This window comes from Arvicanthis niloticus, chromosome 9 (genome assembly GCF_011762505.2).
Source record: "Arvicanthis niloticus isolate mArvNil1 chromosome 9, mArvNil1.pat.X, whole genome shotgun sequence".
Lineage (NCBI taxonomy): Eukaryota > Metazoa > Chordata > Mammalia > Rodentia > Muridae > Arvicanthis > Arvicanthis niloticus.
The window spans coordinates 77,366,901-77,388,872 of record NC_047666.1 but is presented as its reverse complement, the minus strand read 5'-3'; the positions used below and the strand labels follow the sequence as shown (position 1 = coordinate 77,388,872).

At 44.5% G+C, this 21,972-nt stretch overlaps 1 long non-coding RNA gene across 2 annotated transcripts in view; it reads right to left on the bottom strand.

The window, feature by feature from the left end:
- LOC143443586 (uncharacterized) overlaps positions 1–21,972 on the bottom strand; it is a 72,313-nt gene that overhangs the window by 32,598 nt on the left and 17,743 nt on the right. The window contains exon 3 of one of the 2 annotated variants that reach the window (XR_013112712.1): positions 8,754–9,022. The exons of the other annotated variant lie outside the window; for it this stretch is intronic. This is a non-coding gene — a long non-coding RNA (uncharacterized LOC143443586). Of the gene's footprint in view, positions 1–8,753; positions 9,023–21,972 lie in introns of those variants that run through there. 2 annotated transcript variants of the gene reach the window in all.

Genomic DNA, 21,972 nt, shown 5'->3' with positions numbered 1-21,972 from the left:
ACTGATCAAGAGTAATCTCTTTTCCTTAACGTTAACTGATTGTGGGTGCTATGTAAACTGCCTTCGCAGCAATAACTCAGTTACTGTTGACTTAACGCGCGCCTAGCTGACACAAACGCAACCACAGTGAACGACACAAGAAAATTCCAAGGGTAAAAATATGATTTCTGGGCATAAAAAAAAATGCATTGATATCTAGATGGGCCCCTCTATGTACTGTCTTTCCACGAACACACCGAGTTGGGCAGGTATTTGGGCACCAAACCTTCTAAAGAGCTAGGGAAGCCAGTTGAGATCTAATGTGTTAGAAAGATGACGAAATGCACTCATTAACTAAGGTAGGAGCTGGCTGAGATGCCACACCAAGCATCCTGGGAAAATGCCTCCCAATGGGTACCAGAACTGAGTTTCAAGCCCCAAAGGTAAGATAAGCAGAGTCCCGGTGCAGAGTTTATGGCAATGACTATAGAGAGGACTTGAGCCTAGTCCCTCTGCGGTGATTTTACCTTAGAGCCAGTCAGAATACCACAGTTCCTGACAGATACACAGACTGTGGGTGAGGCAGTTGTGCCTGCCTCATACATAGGAAAAGACTTAAAACAATGCCGGGACAGGCTGAGCAGTGGCAGATGATTGACAAATCTGTGCTTGGCGCGCCCTCTAGTGTTCAGACAGCGACAGCACACTAACAGCAAGAAGCAACCCAGGATTTAGGGATCCATCAAGTGCAGACACGGGTAGGATGGTTTGACAGGTAAAGGCGCTTGCTACAAAGCCTAACAACCTGAGTTCGATGCCCAGGACCCACCTGGTGGATGGACAGAACTCTCTCTTGTACATGTCCTCTAACCTCCACATCAGAGCCATGGCACACACACACCCACTCATGTGTACTCGAGCACACAAACACACAATTAATAAATTAACTTTGAAATATAATGTGCATGACTACAGGCTCAGAGAAAATAATTTCCTGGAAAGTTAGATTATGAGGTCTGAAGGAAATACCTAATCATATGTGCAGGTTGATGTCACACCAAGCATCAAGAACCATCAGGGAAACAAGACTTACCTACAGATACGACACCAGGAGTGGCCTGGATAGCAACACAGGTGGACAGACACTCTGGAGAAGAATTTCAAAGAGCCATTCTAAGGAAACTCCTTGAGTTTTCAGAAGAGGGTATTCTAGTAGATATTCTGACAGAAAGGCTTAAATGGCAGATAGAAACAATTTCTTCAAATCAAACAGAAATCCTTGAGCTGAAAAAACATGAAGCAAAAATTTAGATGCAATAGAGGCTCTTTATATCAGAAGAAACCAAATGAAAGGGAATTCATGGGCTCAACATCAGTCTATTTAAACGAATAAAGGTTGGAGGTGGGGGGAAGAAAGAGAAATGAAGGAAACTTGGAGAAATGTCTCAAGAATTTACCACTGAATCTCAAGACATGAGGGGAAGGAACTAGTTTGGTGGGTAGAGTAGCTGGTTCGCAAGCCTGGGGACCAGAGTTTGAAGCCCAAGCATGCACATAAAGACAGGCACAGCAGTACATACCCATAACACAGTTCTGTGAGACTGAGCTGGGCGGGTCCCAAGGTTCATTGGCCAAGCAGTTTCATCTAAATCTGGGTTCAGTTAAAGACATTGTCTCATCAAAATAAGAAGGGGCTAGAGAGGTGTCTCTGAGGTTAAGAGTGTTTGCTCCTCCTGCAGAGGACCCAGAATACATGGCAGCTCACAACGTCCCTTGTGAGGGGATCTGGCATCCTTCCTGGCCTCCACAGGCACCAGTCTCACACACAGAGCACGTACACAAGCAAAACATTCATATACATAAAAATTGTTTAAGTATTTTCAAGACGTCTCCAACGTTAACCTCTGGTCTCCACGAGCACCCACACGGGCAAAGACGCCTGTCTGCACACACAGATGTGAGCAAACCGAATACATATGTGTGTGCGCATGTATGAAAAACAAACAATTCAAACCCAGAATTAGAAGAAAAGAAATAATACAGATCAAAGTAGAAATAAATGAAATGAAGACTAAAAACAGACAGTCCAGCAGACGGATGAAATGAGCAGTTTGTTCCTTGAAAAAGATAAAATTGATGAACTCTTAACTAGGTGACCCTGGGAAAAAGGGACAGGGATCAGTAAAGGGGAGGAAAAGTCAGGTGTGACAATGAGCACAATGGACACAAAGGGTCCCACTGTATGATGGGGAGTTTAAAAGACCAGCCTGGGCTACATCACATGATCCAGCCTGGGCTACATCACATGATCCTGTCTCAAAATTGGAAAGGTCAAATTGTTTGTTTGCTTTCCACATGGTTTTGCCGCAGGAACCAGCGCTGTTCTCCTGTCCCACACGGAGAACTGGAAAGCCGAGCTCAGAGAAGTGGGGGGAGGGGCACACTGTTGCTCATCATCCCCTCTTGTCAGCTCAGGGGAGACCCTGTAAACTTCCTAGGATATGTGCTCTTTGCACGTAGAGCAGAAATCAGAAACTCCTGAACTGTCAGACTATCTTCTGGAATTTTGCCTATTCATCATAGAAAACAAGTCTAATTATAGTGAATCATTTCTCCAAATTTAACTTTTATCAAGTTGAGTCTAAGAAACAATTCTTCCCAAAGAGAAAAAAAATCAAAATGTCCTGTTAGCCCATCAACATAACTGTCTCTAAATCTGTCAACAATAGCTTTTAACTTGATCTTAACAGGCATGGCTACTCTGGAGGACACTGACTCCTTATCTTACTTAACTTAAAAATTAAATTATTCTCTTAAATCATTTAAATAATAAGATCCCCAGAAGATACTTCAGAGAAATCGAACAAAGAGGAGAAAAATTCATTTCATCACCTAAAGGCAACCATCGTTAAGTGTATTTTTATAATTTCTCTGGGGAAAAAAAGAAAAAATCCAATTCTCTTGTATGCATGTATATGCATGTGTATGTCTATGTGTGAATATTTGTGAGTTGCATATGTATATATACATGCACACATATACACATGAATATACAGATAGTCATATATGCACACTAGTATGTACACACATATATACACATACAAAAATATACACACTTACCCGAAAATATTCAAAGACACATGTACCCATAAATATACTTAGCCACACATACACATATATATGTACATACGTAAAACACATTTACACACACATATACACTTACATACACATGTACATAAACATATAAACTTACATAGACACACAAACACACGCGCGCACACACAGGCACATATGCACTATGTGCCAGTCACCTGCCGTCTCGCATTTCCTTAGACCCCTGACCTTTCCTAAGCTGCCGATACTCTGACCATCTGCTGATGAACTTTCAATCTCTGGCTTTTAGATGAGGCGGGTGTACTACCGCAGCTGTCCTGTAGGTGGCAGCACGATCTCTAATACTGCCCTTTCCTTCAGAAGTTAGCCATTTCTCCAAAATACTTTTAATTACATTTAAATTTAAATGACTAAAAATAAAATTAAGGTTAAGTTCTTTCAGCTATCTCCAGGGAGCTGGAGAGGTCGTAAATAGAGGAAACTGTCATTACGGACATTAAAGGAGTGGAAAAACGGAAAAGCCGGGGCCTGTGGGATCTACATGCTCCCAGGGTCTATGTCAAAGCGTCCACACGCTGGGACTAACAGCGCCGTCAATTCGCTGCTAAGTTGCAAGATTCTAAATAATAGCACGTGTTTATTAATTCGCTTAATGCAGGCTAAGTCAGCCTGCTGTGTATAAAAGCAGCAACACGCAGCTCCAGCAGAACTGAAAGCCGCCGAGACCTTTAAGAAGCAGGTCAGAAGCAGGTCACCGTCAGTCACTCGGCCCTCCTGGAGCTCCTGCTCTACTGCACGGAGACAGGGATTTAAAAGGAGACCACTTAGTAGCTAACGTAAACTTAGTGCTGCCGGTGGGAGTGGCTGGTTCAGACCTGCTTGTCAACTAAGGACCCTGGAATTGTTGATTTTCTTTTCTTAGCATTTAAATTTTAATATATTATTACTGTGTCTATGCGCGTGTGATGAGGAGGGGCGCACGTCCAGTGTGGAGGTTAGAGGACAACTTTGTGGAGTCTGTTCTGTCTTTGCATCTTTGTGTGTATTCCGTGTGTTGAACTGGCGTCAAGCAGCAAGCACCTTTAGCCACAGAGCTTACCCCTTACCCTGTCCACAAACCTGTTAGGTAAGTGAACATCCTCAGGTCTAGACAGCAGGACGACCATGAGACCTGCCAGTGTTAGCTTTCTGTCACCATGGCGAGCAGTAAGACCACGGCTTATAAGGAGAAAAGCTCTCTTGGGCTCGCCCTTTCAGAGACTCTGCTCTGTGGTTAGCCCTAGTCCTTTGGCAGAGAGACGCAACACATCAAGGCAGGATTGCCCTCGTGCTGTTTGTATTTTGATGCTAGTTCTGCTTCCTCAGAGGGGCTGCCCCTACAAGAAGTGGATCACCGTACTCGGGTGATTCCATTTGAACCTTCTCCCCATTTTAACTGGTCAAAAAAAGACAGCAGAAGCCAATCCCTGGCCGGGCAGTAATGGCACACGCCTTTAATCCCAGCACCTGGGAGGCAGAGGCAGGCGGATTTCTAAGTTTGAGGCCAGCCTGGTCTACAGAGTGAGTTCCAGGACAGCCAGGGCTACACAGAAAAACCCTGTCTCGAAAAATCCAAAAAAGAAGAAGAAGAAGAAGAAGAGGAGGAGGAGGAGGAGGAGGAGGAGGAGGAGGAGGAGGAGGAGGAGGAGGAGGAGGGGAGCAGGAGGAGGAGCAGGAGGAGGAGCAGGAGCAGGAGGAGCAGGAGGAGCAGGAGCAGGAGGAGCAGGAGGAGCAGGAGGAGCAGGAGGAGCAGGAGGAGCAGGAGGAGCAGGAGGAGCAGGAGGAGCAGGAGGAGCAGGAGGAGCAGGAGGAGCAGGAGGAGCAGGAGCCAATCCCTGGGCAAAGGATAAAGTGAGATTTCCGGGTCCCAGGAGGAAGAGGAGGAGAGAGGAGGTGGAGAGGGGGTCGGACCAGGCTGTGGAGCTGATAGTAACAGACGAGTAACTCTCCAGATCGATAGTTTGTAGCCTCCGCAGAGAAAAGGCGCAGAGAAAGGGCACAGGTGGTTAAGGGGTTGGCAAAGCTAGCCGGGCACCAGACAAGAAACATGCAGAGAGCTTGGAGAAGCTAGCCATGGGGCCTGGGTGAGACCACCGTTGCTGGCACCAGGCGAGGAGCAAGCGTGCATTTTAAAATTACACATAGCACTACTGTACATACAAGGTGGTCAGCGGGCAACCTCAACTGCCAGTGCTTCACTCCTCCACCCTGTTTAAGACAGGATCTCCCTATGAGTTCTCCCTATGAGAGCAGTGGGTGTCCTCAGTTCTCCCTGCTAACTGGTCCAAAGTGCCTCCAGAATTCTGTCTCACTGTAAGAGTGCTGGGATCGCATGTGCGCCTCTTACTGAGAGCGTCCTCTTTTCTGTGGGTTCCGAGAATATGAACTCAAGTCCTCCAACGTGTGCAGCCCTCCCCCTACCTACGTTTTAAAGGTACAGGTTGGGTCTCCTGATTCCTGCCAGTATCCCAGTCGTTCCTGGTTGTGAAATCATGATTTTCTTAGGCCTATTTTTGTTTTAATTATTTGTGATTACAGGTGAGTTTATCAGAACATTCTGTCCCTTCTGTCACATCCAATCAATATCTCGGCACGGTTATTTCAGATTTCTCACTCTACCTTCGAATCCCCTACATCTATGTACTTTGAAGTTCTTATTTTGGTGGGAATTTTCTTTCATAACTAGCTCCCAGAAAGCAAATAAATTAAATTAAGTCCTTGGACATTCTTCGGGCAACTGTGACAGGAACTCAATAAGGTGGGAAACGGGCTGATAACATCAGGCGTCCTTCCATTACGACTTTCAATACCTATTTGGTCAGGCTTAAACAAAATAGGTTCATTTGAGAGCCCTGGGTTCAAATTCAGAGCACACCCATGAGCTGGTTCCTTGGCGTACCCTTGTGTCATTCATACTTTAAAGAGTCTGGAGAAAACCCTGAGCTTCAGAGGGTCTGTGCTACCAGAAAGCTAAGATCTCTCTGGTCTTTCAGTGAAGGAGGCCCTAGGGACGTTAAGATAATTTCAGTATTTCCTTTGCTTTAAAGAAACCCCTGGAAATCATGTACCAAGCCTGCTGCTAGGCAGTCGTAACAGTACAGTAGCATGTCCCTGCGTCTGCATCACAGTGGACACTGTATGTATGCCCAAACGTATTTAATCAAAAGGGAAAATGAACTAATTGATAGTACACTAAAAGTTACCCAAACTTGAACATATTTTCTCTTTTTAAAAAGATATATTTTCAGAGGCTTGGAGAGATGGCTCAGTGATTAAGAGCACTGACTGTGCCAGGCGGTGGTGGTGCATGCCTTTAATCCCAGCACTTGGGAGGCAGAGGCAGACAGATTTCTGAATTTGAGGCCAGCCTGGTCTACAGAGTGAATTCCAGGACAGCCAGGGCTATACAGAGAAACCCTATCTCGAAAAATAAAACAAACAAACAAACAAACAAAAAACAACAACAACAAAAAACCAAAGAGCACTGATGGCTCTTCTAGAGGCCCTGAGTTCAACTTTCAGCAACCATCTGGGATCTGATGTCCTCTTCTGGTGTGTCTAAAGACAACTACAGTGTGTACTCATATACATAAAATAAATTAATTAATTAAAAAATTTTTTTAAATGTATTTTCTTTTTACTCATGTCTGTTGGGGGTGGAGTAAGTGCTAACAGGGTCCAGAAGAGGGCAGTGGACCCCCTAGAGCTGGAATTACAGGCTGTGAGCTACTTGCTTCCTCCGTGAGAGCCGTGGGTGTCCTCAGGCACCGAGCTATCTCTCCAGCCTTAACTTACACACCTTTTCAGGGTTAGTGTGGTAAGTATCCCAAGCTCCACACGATGCGGAGAGTCCAAAGGAGAGGTTTCCTTCACACCACAGAGAGCACCTGACCCCCAACACAGTCTCACACAGCAAAGGCCACAGTGCCCCTTCCTTGGAGTTTTTTCAGGGACATCAGTGACTGGGCAGGGCAGGAGGAGATGCCTGGGAACCCCACCCCCACCCCCCATGCTCTATGCAGAGCTCTGACAACTGAGCTCTTAATAAGGAAGCAAGCCCCTTTCCTTGAGACCACTTAACCATGGCCAGGTACCTGCTGCCCTTGATGACCAGAAACACTCAGCTTTTCCTTAGAAGGCTTCCCTCTACCTGTGGTTACACACCACCCAAAAGCACTCCGGATAGGCTGAAGGGATCGCAGACCACAGGGAGCCTTCCTGCCTCTCATGGAGGTGGTTTAATACCCTGTCTCGGGAAGTGCAGGTTTCTACTAGGCACGAAATCTGAGCAAGGTATCTGTATTGCATGTCCCTGCAGGAAGGAAAATACATTGTCAACACATGCAATCCGACATGCATTCGGAGTATTTTATTACCTGGGGTTTGTTTGTGGGTTTGTTGTTGTTGTTGTTGTTGTTGTTGTTGTTGTTGTTGTTATTTGTCCATTTTGAAACACTCTCACTCTGTAGCTCAGGCTGCCCTATACCCTCACTATGTAGTCCAGGCTGGCCTCAAACTCTGTGGTCTTCTTAACTCCACCTCCTCAGCATTAGAACTACAGCCGTGCTTCACTAGGCCTAGCTTGAGCTGCTGTTTTTAAGCAGTTTTGTGTTGTTGTTGTTGTTGTTGTTGTTGTTGTTGTTGTTGTTGTGTTAATCAAAGATACGATTTAAGCCAAAGCACTGACTGACCTCATGAGACACATTTGCACCGAGAGTCACAGCTACTCCAGTGCCTCGAGCAGGAAATTTGCTTGAACTCAAAAATTTGAGACCAAGCTGGGTGGCAGAGCATGACCTCTGTCAAAAAGAAGAGATGGGAAAGAGGGGGAGGGGCTGGAGAGAGCTCACTGACTGCTCTTCCAGAGGTCCTGAGTTCAATTCCCAGTAACCACAGATGGCAGCTCACAACCATCTGTAACGTACTCTTCCAGTGTGTGTCTGAAGACAGCTGTAGTGTACTCATATAAATAAATAAATAAATAAATAAATAAATAAATAAATCTTTTTTAAAAAAAAGAAGAGGGGGAGAAAGGTGGGAAGGAGGGAGGGACAGGAGACAGACACGGTGATAATTTAAACTAGACAAACATGTAAAGCAATATAGTGTATCCTAGAAACCCAAGAGAAACTTTGGAAATGCAGGTATTGTTTCCCCCAGAATGACTATTTACTAAAACTGACTAATGTATGTCATTTTTCAAGCCACTGCCTAAAATTCAACTACATTTATATCTCAAGGGAAAGAAAAAACTTCTCATCAACCACAAAATTCAAAACAATCTAGTCCAGAGCTGTTGAAGGTGATAAGGTAACAATAGAAGTTAATCATTAAGTTACAAAGAAAACTTGCAAAGTTTAAAGCAGTCGCCCTAAATGGGCATAATTATGTTTCAAGCTGTAACTTCGGAGGAGTTTCCTGTGCATGTTTTTGAGGTTAAGGTCCCTGTTTCTGATGTGCACTTTTTTTTTTTTTTTTTTTTTTTTTTTTTTGATGTGCACTTTTCAAAGCCAAAAGCATGTTAATTTACAAAGAAATACCACTGTAGGAATAAAAAAATAATCCTTTCTTTCCACCAATGTGTACATTAAACACTAACCTCAAAGAATTGGTACACTTGAGCAAAACAGAAGAGTCCCTCCTCCCCCTCCCTCACTGTGAGACCATCCCCCTCCTTCCCCACCCTCACTGTGAGACCATCCGAATGGAGATGGAGAGACTCCCCACAGGAAAGGCTTCTTAAAACCAAGTGAAGGCAAATCTCAGTGGCCAGGCCTTGCCAACTGTGTTTACCCTGAGGTAAACCACTGATCCAGTAATATTTCTACACATCTGTCCATTCTTCATCAAAAACATCCACTTTTCCCAGGGTCTTTGGGTCTGAAGGCTCCTACAATCACAAAAACAGTAAATACATTCATAAATCTTTTATCTTGTTAATCTCTCTCTCCTTATACTGGCTGTGACGGTTTATCTTGACAATGTAACTGGATTTGATATCTCCTTAGTGTGCTTAGGAGGGTTTTCCAGAGAGGTTTAACAGAGGAGCAAACACCCACCCTGCAAGTGAGCCGCACCATCCACAGACTCCTGTCCTGGGTGAACAAGAAGTTGAAAGGAAGGGAGCCCCAGCCTTCATCCCTGGTTTCTGACTGCTGGTATGTGACCAACTGCCTCAGGCTCCCACTGGCGTGCCCTCCCCCTCCCCCTCAAACTGTGAGGCACAAATCCCAGCCTTCCATGCGTTGCTTCTGTCAGACATTTTGTCGCTGCAGCCAGGAATGTTGGCCACTAGTCCTGCATGGGGTAAGGAGGACAGTGCCTGCCTGTCCTCTCTGGGTGTCCACAGCACAGCTGCAGTCCTGGGCCAAAAGGCAGATTAACAAGAATACTGCGCGCAGCTGGACTTGGTAAAACTTTTGACAACTCATTAAGAAACTGAACGCCCAAAGAGTCGGTGAAATCTGAGCATTTAAATTCACATAAGGTTTGGAGCCGAATGGAGACTCTTGAGAAGGAAAGGAGCAAAAGTAAGCGCGGAACTTCTCACGTCAGTACAGATGCGTCTCTGTGCCCCTGTAGACAGAAACAAGGAGACCCCTCTCCCACGGAGGTCTTAGCGCTTGCTTCCTGAGCAGGCTGAAATTCCTTCCAGGGTTTTATCTGGCCGAAGTGATAGCTCAGTCAAGAAAGTACTCAACACACAAACATGTGGTCCTGAGTTTGATCCCCAGAACCCACATGAGAAATGTCAGGCACTTGGGAGGCAGAGATAGGATCGTGCCTGGGGCTTACTGGACAGCCAGGCTAGCCCACTCCAGGTCAATGACAGACAGCAAGATGAATATCAACTAAGAAACAACTAAAGTTGACTCTGGCTTACCCATATACAAATGTCTACCTACACACAAACACACACACACACACACACACACACCACAGGCTCACAGAATACACACACACACACACACCACAGGCTCACAGAATACACACACACACACACACACAAACACACACACACACACAGCCTGGGAAGTGGGAGGTCAGGCAAGCCAGGACTTAAGGAAGATTACTTCTTAGGTTTTATGACTTGTTCATGGGGGAAAAGGTGACCATCCTAGCCATGGTGATGTATTTTAGCATACGACACTGTGCTGATTAATCTTGTCAATTCCAATGCAATCTCGAATCACCTAAGACAAACCAGCGCTATGACCAGAGTCCCAGACTAGAAAGGAAAAAGAGCCAGGCAGTGACAGCAGACACCTTTAATCCCAGCACTAGTGAGGCAGAAGCAGACAGATCTCTGAGTGTGAGGCCAGCCTGGTCTACAAAATGAGTTCCAGGATAGCCAGGGCTATGCAGAAAAACTCTGTCAAAAACAAAAACAAACAAACAAAAAAGCAAACCAGCTCTCTGCTGAAGATTGCAGATGCAATGTGACCAGCCAGCGCTTGAGCCAGCTAGTCACAGCTGCTCACAGTTAGAGCCACGCTCACCACCATTGTGAGCTGGGGATTCTATTGCAGTGATGACACAAAAAGCACGTTTGGGGGAGGGGAATAACACTTTCACTTTCCTGTTCATCATTAAAGGAAGTCAAGACAGGAACTCAAACAGGGCAGGAACCAAGAAGCAGGAGCCAATGCAGAGGCCATGGAGGGGTGCTGCTTACTGGCTTGCTTCCCATGGCTTGCTCAGCCTGCTTTCTTATAGAACCCAGGACCACCAGCCCAGTTACAGCACCACCCACAATGGGCAGGGCCTGCCCCTCTTGGTCACTAATTGAGAAAATGCCTTACAGCTGGATCTCATGGAGGCATTTCCTCAACTGAGGCTTCTCCCTCTCTGAGGACTCTAGCATGTGTCAAGTTGACACACAAAACCAGCCAGTACAACCATGACGGGCTTTATCCCTGCTAATGAGAACCAAATGAACCCTTCGCCTCTGAGCTGACTTGACAGCAATAAGATAAGTAATCCCCCCAGGCAACCTGATCCCCATCACCTCAGACAGCCACCAACCTCTCTGTGGGTAGGTTGTTTCTGCTAATATTAGTTTGATGTCTATAAAAATCTCAAGCAGCCAACCCTCTGAAAAGCCACCGGGAGACATACTGCAGAGTTTAGGCCGCATTCAAGATATATATATATATATATATATATTCAGACCCTGCGGTATGAACAAGTGTTTTGCCTGCATACCATATGTATGCAGTGCCGATAGCGGCCAGAAGAGGGCGATGGAGCCACTAAAACGGGAGTTACAACTAGTTGTGAGCCACCATGTGATACTGGGAATCAATTCTAGGTTCTCTGAAAGAAGAGTCAGCCCCACGGGTATATTTAAAATGTATGCTTGTGAGCTGGAAAGATGGTTCAGCAGTTAAAGAGCACTCGTTGCTCTTGTAGAGGACCTGGGTTCAGTCCCCAGGACCCAAGGGCAGTTGATAACCGTCTCTAACTCTGGTTCTAGCGCCCTCTACGGCCTCTGTGGGAACTGCGTGCACATGGTAGAGACTTACATGGAGGTCAAACACCCATAGTCATAAAAATAAATAAATCTTTAAAAAAGACAGTGAATCCTCAAATCAGATGACTTTATACTAACTCAAACCATTTTTCCCAAGTGGCATTTGAAATAAAGAAAATTACAGGTTTGCCAATAACTTATTCCAAGATAATTTCCCTGAAGTGCACATTTGTATGCGCAAAGAATCTCATTTAAGCTGTTAATTAAATGTGCCCCACAAAGACGAAACAGGGGACATGAAATCATCCTTCTAAATATACCTCCTACACACAACAACGCCCTGTAATATTTTAACATTGGTAAAGGATGTTGCTTGAGAAAACCAACTAAAAATGCAGAGGCTCCCCTTTCCCATTCTAAACAAGCCTCCAGAATTAAAAAAATAAGCCCCTCACAGAAACCATAGCACATCGTAAAAGAAGAGAAGAGAAGTATATGGTTTATGGGTCAAACAAAATGATTCCCGGCTCACTTTTAAAAATCCTTGCATTTTCACCAGGCTGAGAAATCGGTTTTCTACAAAGAGAAACATATGCTACCCATACAAGTCCTTTCATTAAACCCCAAGGTCCCATCTACTTGCTGGTTATAAAAAAAACGCTACATATGGAAAGGATGTTCAAAGCCGCCGTACGTGAAACTCAATGCGCATGCGCACATCACTGCCTGCTTGTAAAGCTCCTCATGAATCTTGTTCGGTTTTCCTTCTTCCAGTGTTAAGTGTGAGTTACAAGCCGCAGTCCCCTGCCCGGGTTTATGCTTTAACAGAATGTCTTTTCTCGGGCCACACACAGGAGGAAGAGATTTAATTTAGCCCTGAAAGCGCATGAAGCAATGGTGGTTTTATTTACCTCTTATATAAACTGCAACTCCAAAAATGTTAATTATGCACTGATGATTCCGCAGGGAGGACTTGGGCCCCTTTGTACGCGACGTGGAAGCAGAGAAAAACCTACAGGACGTAAGACACACCTTGGCCTGTGACTCCACAGTGGGGTACGGCCATAGACACGAATCTCTGTCCACGCTACGGGAACAAAGCTGCTCTCACTGTCTCCCCAAGGAGAAGATATGAGAAAATAAATACTCAGCATCCAGCAAGCCTGGTCTCTCTGACACAGTGATAATGGATGACAGGGGGCCCTGCCTGTCAACAACTTCTGAGACTGCAAAATGGCAAGGAAATGAATGACGTCATCATCCACCATCCGCCCTTGTGTATGACTATATAAATTTACTATCTTACTTTTTCATTATGTGTATGTATAGATGTCTGTATGTACACTTAGAAACAGTACCCATGGAGGCTGCACAGGGTATGGCCAGAGGGAAGATACATAAGCACCTCCCAGGGGCCCCTGGAAACGGAGGGCCAGAGATCAGTGCATAGGAAGCTACTTATTTATGAGCTAAGAAAACCATCTGGGTGGGCGAGGCTTTCCAGAGAGTCTCTGAGGAATGAGGCAAGGGGAAGCTTGGTGAAGGGGAATGGACAGACACATCGTCTCAAGCCAGGGGAGGCTTCCTCCACCTCAGGTGAATTGTCATGTGTGGTAAGGAACCCCGGCTTTCACAAAGCACCCGAGAGAAAGGTAGCTTCATCCTGAGGCCTTTCTTCTTTATACCATTCCTTGGGCTAGCCTGAGACTCACTTATGTAGCTGAGGATAGCTCTGGAATCCTGGTGCCCTCACCTTCATCTTCTGCTGCTAGGATTGCAGGTGTGTTCCACCATGCCCAGTCGAGCAAACCTACGTCTTTGTCCACGATAAATCAGCACTCTCCCAATAACTCACATCCTCAGCCCCGTCTCCTTTTTCTTTCTAGCCAGTATTCCATCTTCAAAGGTTTGCATTTGATACATGCCGACTAGTGACTAGTTCCAAGCAGAGGCCCTGGACAGTTGATTTCTGACTGGAACATAGTGTCTCCCATAATGAAGGTATTGGAGAACACAGGTGGCAAGCAGTGAACAGCATCAGTACAAAACACTGAGCGACAAGAGCCATCCCAGCATTTAGGAGGCTGAGGCAGGAGGTTTGCCATGAGCTGACAAACAGCCAAAGCTACATAGTGAGTTCCAAGTCACACTGGACTACAGAGTAAAACCATCTCAAAAATAAAGGACTGTGTGGTCTGTCAGCCTGCTCATGGTTGTGAGGACAGAAACGGTTAGGAGGGGCAAACTGAGCTTGCTGGCCTCTTCCGGTAGAAGGCTGCACATTCCCGACACGATTGCTGTTTAAATACAGATGTTCCTCTCTGCTGAGGCGGGGTCCCCACAGACTTCCCTTTCATCTGTCTTCAGAGAATTCTCATGTTTGGCCTTAGAACCTCCGTGGGGAAACTTCACAAGGTTCAGCCGACAGAGGCAGGGCCAGAGCATTCCTATCCGACTGAGGGAAGGAAACAGGTGATGTGCACATTGTTTTCAGGGCTGCATAGACCAGGTCACTGGCTAGGAACGGGGGAGTTAATATATACTTCCCTCATAATGCACTGGCTCCTGCATCAGGATGCACTGAAGACACGGCTGGTCAAATGATATTTATATTCATCTTGTCACTACGAGCAAAAATGATACCACTGAGACAATTGTGCTCGGGAACTTCTATCTTCTGATTGTGTCGTAACAGCACATACTCCGTCTTATTCTATCCATCCCGTGTGAGACAAAGTCTATCTGCTGCTCTGAGTGAAGAGACTACTCATGTCCTGTCCCTACAGCATCCTAATATCAGTGGTGGCTCCCTGGACAGGTGGTGCCATGGGCAGAGATATGGTGCTAATTCAGATACTGAGGTCAGAGGTCAGAGGTCAGAGGAAAGGGGATTAGTCAGTGAGGGGTGTGTGTGTCGACCGTGTCTCACTGTCCTTTCAAATCGGTTACTGTGATAAAAATATCCTGACAGAACACAACACTTGATATGGCAGTGACCAGTGTCCGCTTCTCTATGACACTGAAGTCCAGAAGTCCATCATCACAAGGCCACACCAATGAGGGCAAGAGCAAAGTGGAATAATCATGAAAATGGCGCTGGTCCTCCTCAGAGTTCTGTCCCCAAGAGAGAAGCAGCACTTCACCCCCACTGAGGAAGCTCACTGGACTGCTGTGATGTTTTCAGAGCTCCCACTTTAAAAACACTGCTTTGCCCTTTGTACTTAATAACATTTTTAGCATGTGTATGCATGTTCATATGTGTGTGGATGCATGTGTGTGGATGCATGTGTGTGGATGCATATGTGTGGATGCATGTGTGTGTGTGATGAGTGTGCGTGTCTGTGTGGAGCTCCAGAACTCACTGATTTTGCTAGTCTACCTAACCAGCTTGATCTGAGGAATCCCATCTTCTCTGTCTCTGAAGTGCTGAGATTGCAGGCTATGAGCTACGTGGACTCACACTCCTGTCTGTATTCTTGCATCATGGCCACCAAATCACCTCCTGAAGGCTGGATGAATAGCTTTTAAGGTTATGTTGTGATGGGGCAGAACAGATGGCTCAGTGGAGAGGAATACTTGCTGCTTCTCCAGAAGACCTGAGGTCAGTTACCAGCCATCATGTGAGGTGGTCCATACCACCTGTGACTCCAGTTCCAGGGCCAGCGCTCTTCTCTGGCCTCTGTCCGTACACACACATGTGGCATACACACACGCTGAGACATACATACATGTAAATAAAAACTTACAAAGAATATGCTTTGAGACTCTGTAAGGAGAGACCCATCATCACAAACAATTCATACTGGACCAATTTCTGCTGTGATAACTGTCATCCGATTTCATCTCTCTATATATTGGCACACCTCACAGTCTTACTGAACTGAATTGAATGGATCTATCTGAACTTAACATTTAAGTTGATTCCCTGGTGGAATATGTATGTGTGTGTGTGTGTGTGTGTGTGTGTGTGTGTGTGTGTGTGTGTGTGTGTCTGTGTGTCTGTGTGTGTCTGTGTGTCTGTGTGTGTGTGTGTGTGTGTGTCTGTGTGTATACGTATATATATGTGTATATATATATACATATACATCATATACATATACATATATATATATGCCTCTGTATTTCTAAAATGAGTTAAAAATAACCTTCAATTCCAACCCAGCACCACAGAGCCCAGTCTCACTCTGCTCTGAATTCCTTTGTGTGTCCGTGTTCCTGTCTCTATGGAACCTACGCCAGAGGTTAGCCTCGGGCCTCATTCCTGTCTCTCTTTGCAGGTGTTTATCTTGTGTCTTGAGACAGAACATCTCACTAGGAACGAACCAGTTCTCCACTTAGGCTAGACCAGCTCCTGCTGCCCGCCCCCATGGCTGTGATTACAAGCATGTGCTGGGAACTGAACTCAGATCCCCATGCTTGTCTGACAAGCAGTTTATTAACAGCTATCCCCCAAGCCCTACAGTCTAGATTTTTTAAAATTAATTTAGTGTCAGTGTGTGAGTGTGTGTATGCATGTGTGTGTCTGCTTGTGCACAGGTGCAGGTATATGGGTGCCATAGCATACCTGTGGAGAGCAGAGAAAACATTTTGCAGGACTCAGTTTACACATGCGCGCATATAAAGGGAAGGTCTCTCCTTGTTTCTGCCACAGAGGTGCCTGTGACAGTTTCCAGCTGATTCTCCCGTCTCTAGCTCTTTCCTCTCTAAGGCAAAGCTGGGGTTCCAGATGTGCACCAGCACATACTGCTGCGTAAAATATAAAAAGCATCCCACAAGCTGCTTCTCAGTAAGTGATGTGCACGCTACGTTTGTCTGGGTCTGGGATTTGGGGGTTTTTTCCTTGCTAGCCTTGGTTTTGGAGATTGTGGAGAAACTTCTATTTGGATGTACAGCATTATGTCAGCTACATAGAGATTACCTCAGTGAATGATTCCTTCTTTTCTTTTCTTATCTTTTTTTTTTTTTTTTTTTTTTTTTTTTTTTTTTTTTTTTTTTTTTTTTTTGGTTTTATTTCTTTACTTATATATGATGAGTACACTGTAGCTGTCTTCAGACACACCAGAAGTGGGCATCGGACCCCATTACAGATGGTTGTGAGCCACCATGTGGTTGCTGGGAATTGAACTCAGGATCTCTAGAAGAGCAGCCAACACATTCAACGATGCCATGGCTTTTATTTCGAAGTGGAAAGTAAATTTATATAACATGTGACATATATAATATTTTACAAGGCCTTACATAAGACTTACAAAAATCGCTACATACTATAAATTTCAAAACTCTGGATTGTTTTGTTTTCAAATTATCATTTCTTCAACCATTAGGGCTACAATGTTAGGCCTTCTTTACTGGGCCAGGCTCAGTTCTAACACTGATCGGTTTCTTTTCAATGTCGCCTGAGCCTGAGCCTGAGCCTGAGCCTGAGCCTGAGCCTGAGCCTGAGCCTGAGCCTGAGCCTGAGCCTGAACCTCAAAACAAACCTGAAAACCTGAAAACCTGAAAACCTGAAAACCCTGAAAACAACCTGAAAACAACCTGAAAACAACCTGAAAACAACCTGAAAACAAACAACCTGAAAACAACCTGAAAACAACCTGAAAACCTGAAAACAACCTGAAAACCTGAAAACCTGAAAACCTGAAAACCTGAAAAAAAACCTGAAAACCTGAAAACCTGAAAACCTGAAAACAACCTGAAAACCTGAAAACAACCTGAAAACAACCTGAAAACCTGAAAACACCTGAAAACCTGAAAACCTGAAAACCTGAAAACCTGAAAACCTGAAAACAACCTGAACCTGAACCTGAACCTGAACCTGAACCTGAACCTGAACCTGAACCTGAAAAAACCTGAAAAAAACCTGAAAAAAACCTGAAAAAAACCTGAAAAAAACCTGAAAAAAACCTGAAAAAAACCTGAAAAAAACCTGAAAAAAACCTGAAAAACTGAAAAACTGAAAAACTGAAAAAACTGAAAAACCTGAAAACCTGAAAACAACCTGAAAACAACCTGAAAACAACCTGAAAACCTGAAAACCACCTGAAAACAACCTGAAAACAACCTGAAAACAACCTGAAAACAACCTGAAAACCTGAAAACCTGAAAACACCTGAAAACCTGAAAACACCTGAAAACCTGAAAACCTGAAAACCTGAAAACCTGAAAACCTGAACCTGAACCTGAAGAACCTGAACCTGAAGAACCTGAACCTGAAGAACCTGAACCTGAAGAAGAACCTGAACCTGAAGAACCTGAACCTGAACCTGAACCTGAACCTGAACCTGAACCTGAACCTGAACCTGAAAACCTGAAAACCTGAAAACCTGAAAACCTGAAAACCTGAAAACCTGAAAACAACCTGAAAACCTGAAAACCTGAAAACAACCTGAAAACCTGAAAACCTGAAAAAAACCTGAAAAAAACCTGAAAAAAACCTGAAAAAAACCTGAAAAAAACCTGAAAACCTGAAAACCTGAAAAAAACCTGAAAACCTGAAAACCTGAAAACAACCTGAAAACAAACCTGAAAACCTGAAAACCTGAAAACAACCTGAAAACTGAACCTGAACCTGAACCTGAACCTGAAAAAACTGAAAACCTGAACCTGAACCTGAACCTGAACCTGAAAACCTGAAAACCTGAAAACCTGAAAACCTGAAAACCTGAAAACCTGAAAACCTGAAAACCTGAAAACCTGAAAACCTGAAAACCTGAAAACCTGAAAACCTGAAAACCTGAAAACCTGAAAACCTGAAAACCTGAAAACCTGAAAACCTGAAAACCTGAAAACCTGAAAACCTGAAAACCTGAAAACCTGAAAACCTGAAAACCTGAAAACCTGAAAACCTGAAAACCTGAAAACCTGAAAACCTGAAAACCTGAAAACCTGAAAACCTGAAAACCTGAAAACAAACCTGAAAACCTGAAAAAAACCTGAAAACCTGAACCTGAACCTGAACCTGAACCTGAACCTGAACCTGAACCTGAACAACAACCTGAACCTGAACCTGAACAACAACCTGAACCTGAACCTGAACCTGAACAACCTGAACAACCTGAACCTGAACCTGAAAAACCTGAAAACCTGAAAACCTGAAAACCTGAAAACCTGAAAACAACCTGAAAACAACCTGAAAACAACCTGAAAACCTGAAAACCTGAAAACAACCTGAAAACAACCTGAAAACCTGAAAACCTGAAAACAACCTGAAAACAACCTGAAAACAACCTGAAAACCTGAAAACCTGAAAACCTGAAAACCTGAAAACAACCTGAAAACCTGAAAACCTGAAAACAACCTGAAAACAACCTGAAAACAACCTGAAAACCTGAAAACCTGAAAACCTGAAAACCTGAAAACAACCTGAAAACCTGAAAACAACCTGAAAACCTGAAAACAACCTGAAAACCTGAAAACCTGAAAACCTGAAAACACCTGAAAACCTGAAAACACCTGAAAACCTGAAAACCTGAAAACCTGAAAACCTGAAAACCTGAAAACCTGAAAACCTGAAAACCTGAAAACCTGAAAACCTGAAAACCTGAAAACCTGAAAACCTGAAAACCTGAAAACCTGAACCTGAACCTGAACCTGAACCTGAACAACCTGAACCTGAACCTGAACCTGAAGAACCTGAACCTGAAGAACCTGAACCTGAAGAACCTGAACCTGAAGAACCTGAACCTGAAGAACCTGAACCTGAAGAACCTGAACCTGAAGAACCTGAACCTGAAGAACCTGAACCTGAAGAAGAACCTGAACCTGAAAACCTGAACCTGAAAACCTGAACCTGAAAACCTGAACCTGAAAACCTGAACCCGAACCCGAACCCGAACCCGAACCCGAACCCGAACCCGAACCCGAACCTGAACCAAGCCAGATGCTTGAGACTGGTAAATAACAAAATGAACAACAACAACAACAAATCACCTTCAGAAATTAAGTAGAGGGGAAAAAATTCAATAAAAGTGGTATTGCTTCTCTCCGTTCTGCTTTTGCTGACTGTTGTATGCGAGCTTAGTTCCCTGGTGTGTAGGATGGCAGTTCGTGTTTTATAACTAAAAAGACAGTCGTATTTGCAAACTCGCAGGAGCCTGGCATGCAATCCAGATCCGCAGCCATGCTGCAAGCCAGATGGATGAGCCAACTCTTTTACAGCATTGAGCAGCTGCCTTCTCTCCGTGTTCACATGCCTGGAGTAAAACCCAGTCTGCTGTGTGGCCCAGGAAAGAAAGAGGTATAGAAGTCAAACTCTTCCCAGCTTCACCTGTTTCACCTCTGAAATTCTTAAGGACCAGTGAGATGGCTCAGCAGGTAAGGATGCTTGCCTCCAAACCTGACAACCTGAGTTCAAATCCCAGGATCCACATGGGTGGAAAGAGAGCATTAACTCCTGTAAGTTGTCCTCTGACCTCCACAAAGACACATAGTATGTGTGCACGATAAATAAATAGAGTGTAATTTTAAAATTTTGTGAATGTATTTTGTTGTTATTGTTGTTGTTGCTTTGAGACAAGGTCTCTCTATATAGCACTGGCTGTCCTAGAACTCTTGATGTAGACCAGGCTGGCCTCAAACTCACAGAGATCCACCTGCCTCTGCCTCTGGAGTGTTGGGATTAAAGGCATGCATTACCATGCTCAGCTTTAAATGTATTCTAAAGACCTGAACCAACTTGGAGAAATCCCAGCCAGGTCCGGTCTTATGTCTGTGGAACAGGGAATTTTATTTCGCCTTTCCACACAAACACTTTACTTCATGGTTTGCACATAGAGTAGGTTTGCCCTCCAAATAACCTATTGCTCAACAGAAAAGGATTATTTTTTTTTTAAAAAAATAGTCCCAAGGACTGAAAACCTAGATCACTGAATAAGAGCACACGGACCTGAGTTTGAATCCCCAGCGTCCTTATAAGAAGCCAGATATGGCTACACATGACTATAACCCAACACTAGGGAACCATAATGGGTGGATCCTGGGAGCTTGCTGTCCAGCCAACCTAGCCAAGATGATGAGCTCATGGTTTCGTGAGAGACCATGTCTCAAGGCAATAGAGCACAGAGCAATAGAAGAAGACACCCAACATTCTGCTCTAGTCTTTGCATGCACAAATACACAGGCATGCACACATGCACGTATACCACACACATACAACACAACACATAGAGACACACACCACTGGCGCTCAGCATGTGGTACACACCATAACTTTAGCATCAGAAGGCAAAAGTACAAAGAACCGGCCGGCGAGATGGCTTAGCGGTTAAGAGCACTGACTGCTCTTCTAGAGGTCATGAGTTCAATTCCCAGCATCCACATGGTAACTCAGAACCATCTGTAATGAAATTTGATGCCCCCTACAGGTGTGTCTGAAGAGCGCAACAGTGTACTCACATAAAATAAGTGAATAAATCTTAAAAACAAAGTTTTCAGAACTTATACATAGAAAAGATTTAGAGAGACCATTCCAACAGTAAAAGACAACAGTGTGACGTGTAAACTTTTAAAAAATAAAAGTAAAAAGAACATGGGTTTGAGGCTAGCCTAGACTACAAAATGAGTCCCACTTTCAAAAAAAAAAAAAAAAGACTACAGACATCACTCCATGGGCCAGAATGTGGATCCTGCTCTTCCAGAGACCCTACATTCAGTTCCCAGAACCCACATTAGGCATCTCACAAAAATTTGTGATTCTATCTCCAAGGAGGCCCAACTACACACACACACACACACACACACACACTCACACACACACAGCTAAATTAAAATAATTCTGTAGAGAGATAGCTCCATGGTTAAGTGTGCCTGTTGCTCTTACAGAGGACCTGAGTTCAGTTCACGACATCCACAGTGGCTGTCTCACACTGCCTGTTCCTCCAGCCCCAGGAGATCAGACACCTTGGGCCTCCACAGGCACCTGCACTCACAAGCACAAACTTGCACACAAACACACAACTACATATAATAAAAGCAAGTCTAAAACATAATTAAGAGATTAAATAAATCGAACAGCAAGTGAGCCTCACTGAATAGCACTCCCCAACCCACCCCTGGACACGTGGTTCACCTCTTCTGACTGTGCACTAAATCAGAGCCTAAAGAGACTAGGTAGAAAGCACAGGCTCGGGGCTCATCACAGAAGACAAGTGGTGGAGCAGATGGTCCGCTGTAAAGCAATCGCAGCCCTCCATCTCTTTGCTTCTCCCAGAATTAAACATTTAAACCGCGATAATTTTCACATACATCCATTAAAAAGCGGGGGAAACAGAGAAGGCATGCAAATTCTCCTCAAACCCAAGTCGTTCTCGTGGAGATGAAATTAATCTGAGCTGCAATAAAATCCTGGGGTGTGAAGATCAATCTTTTCA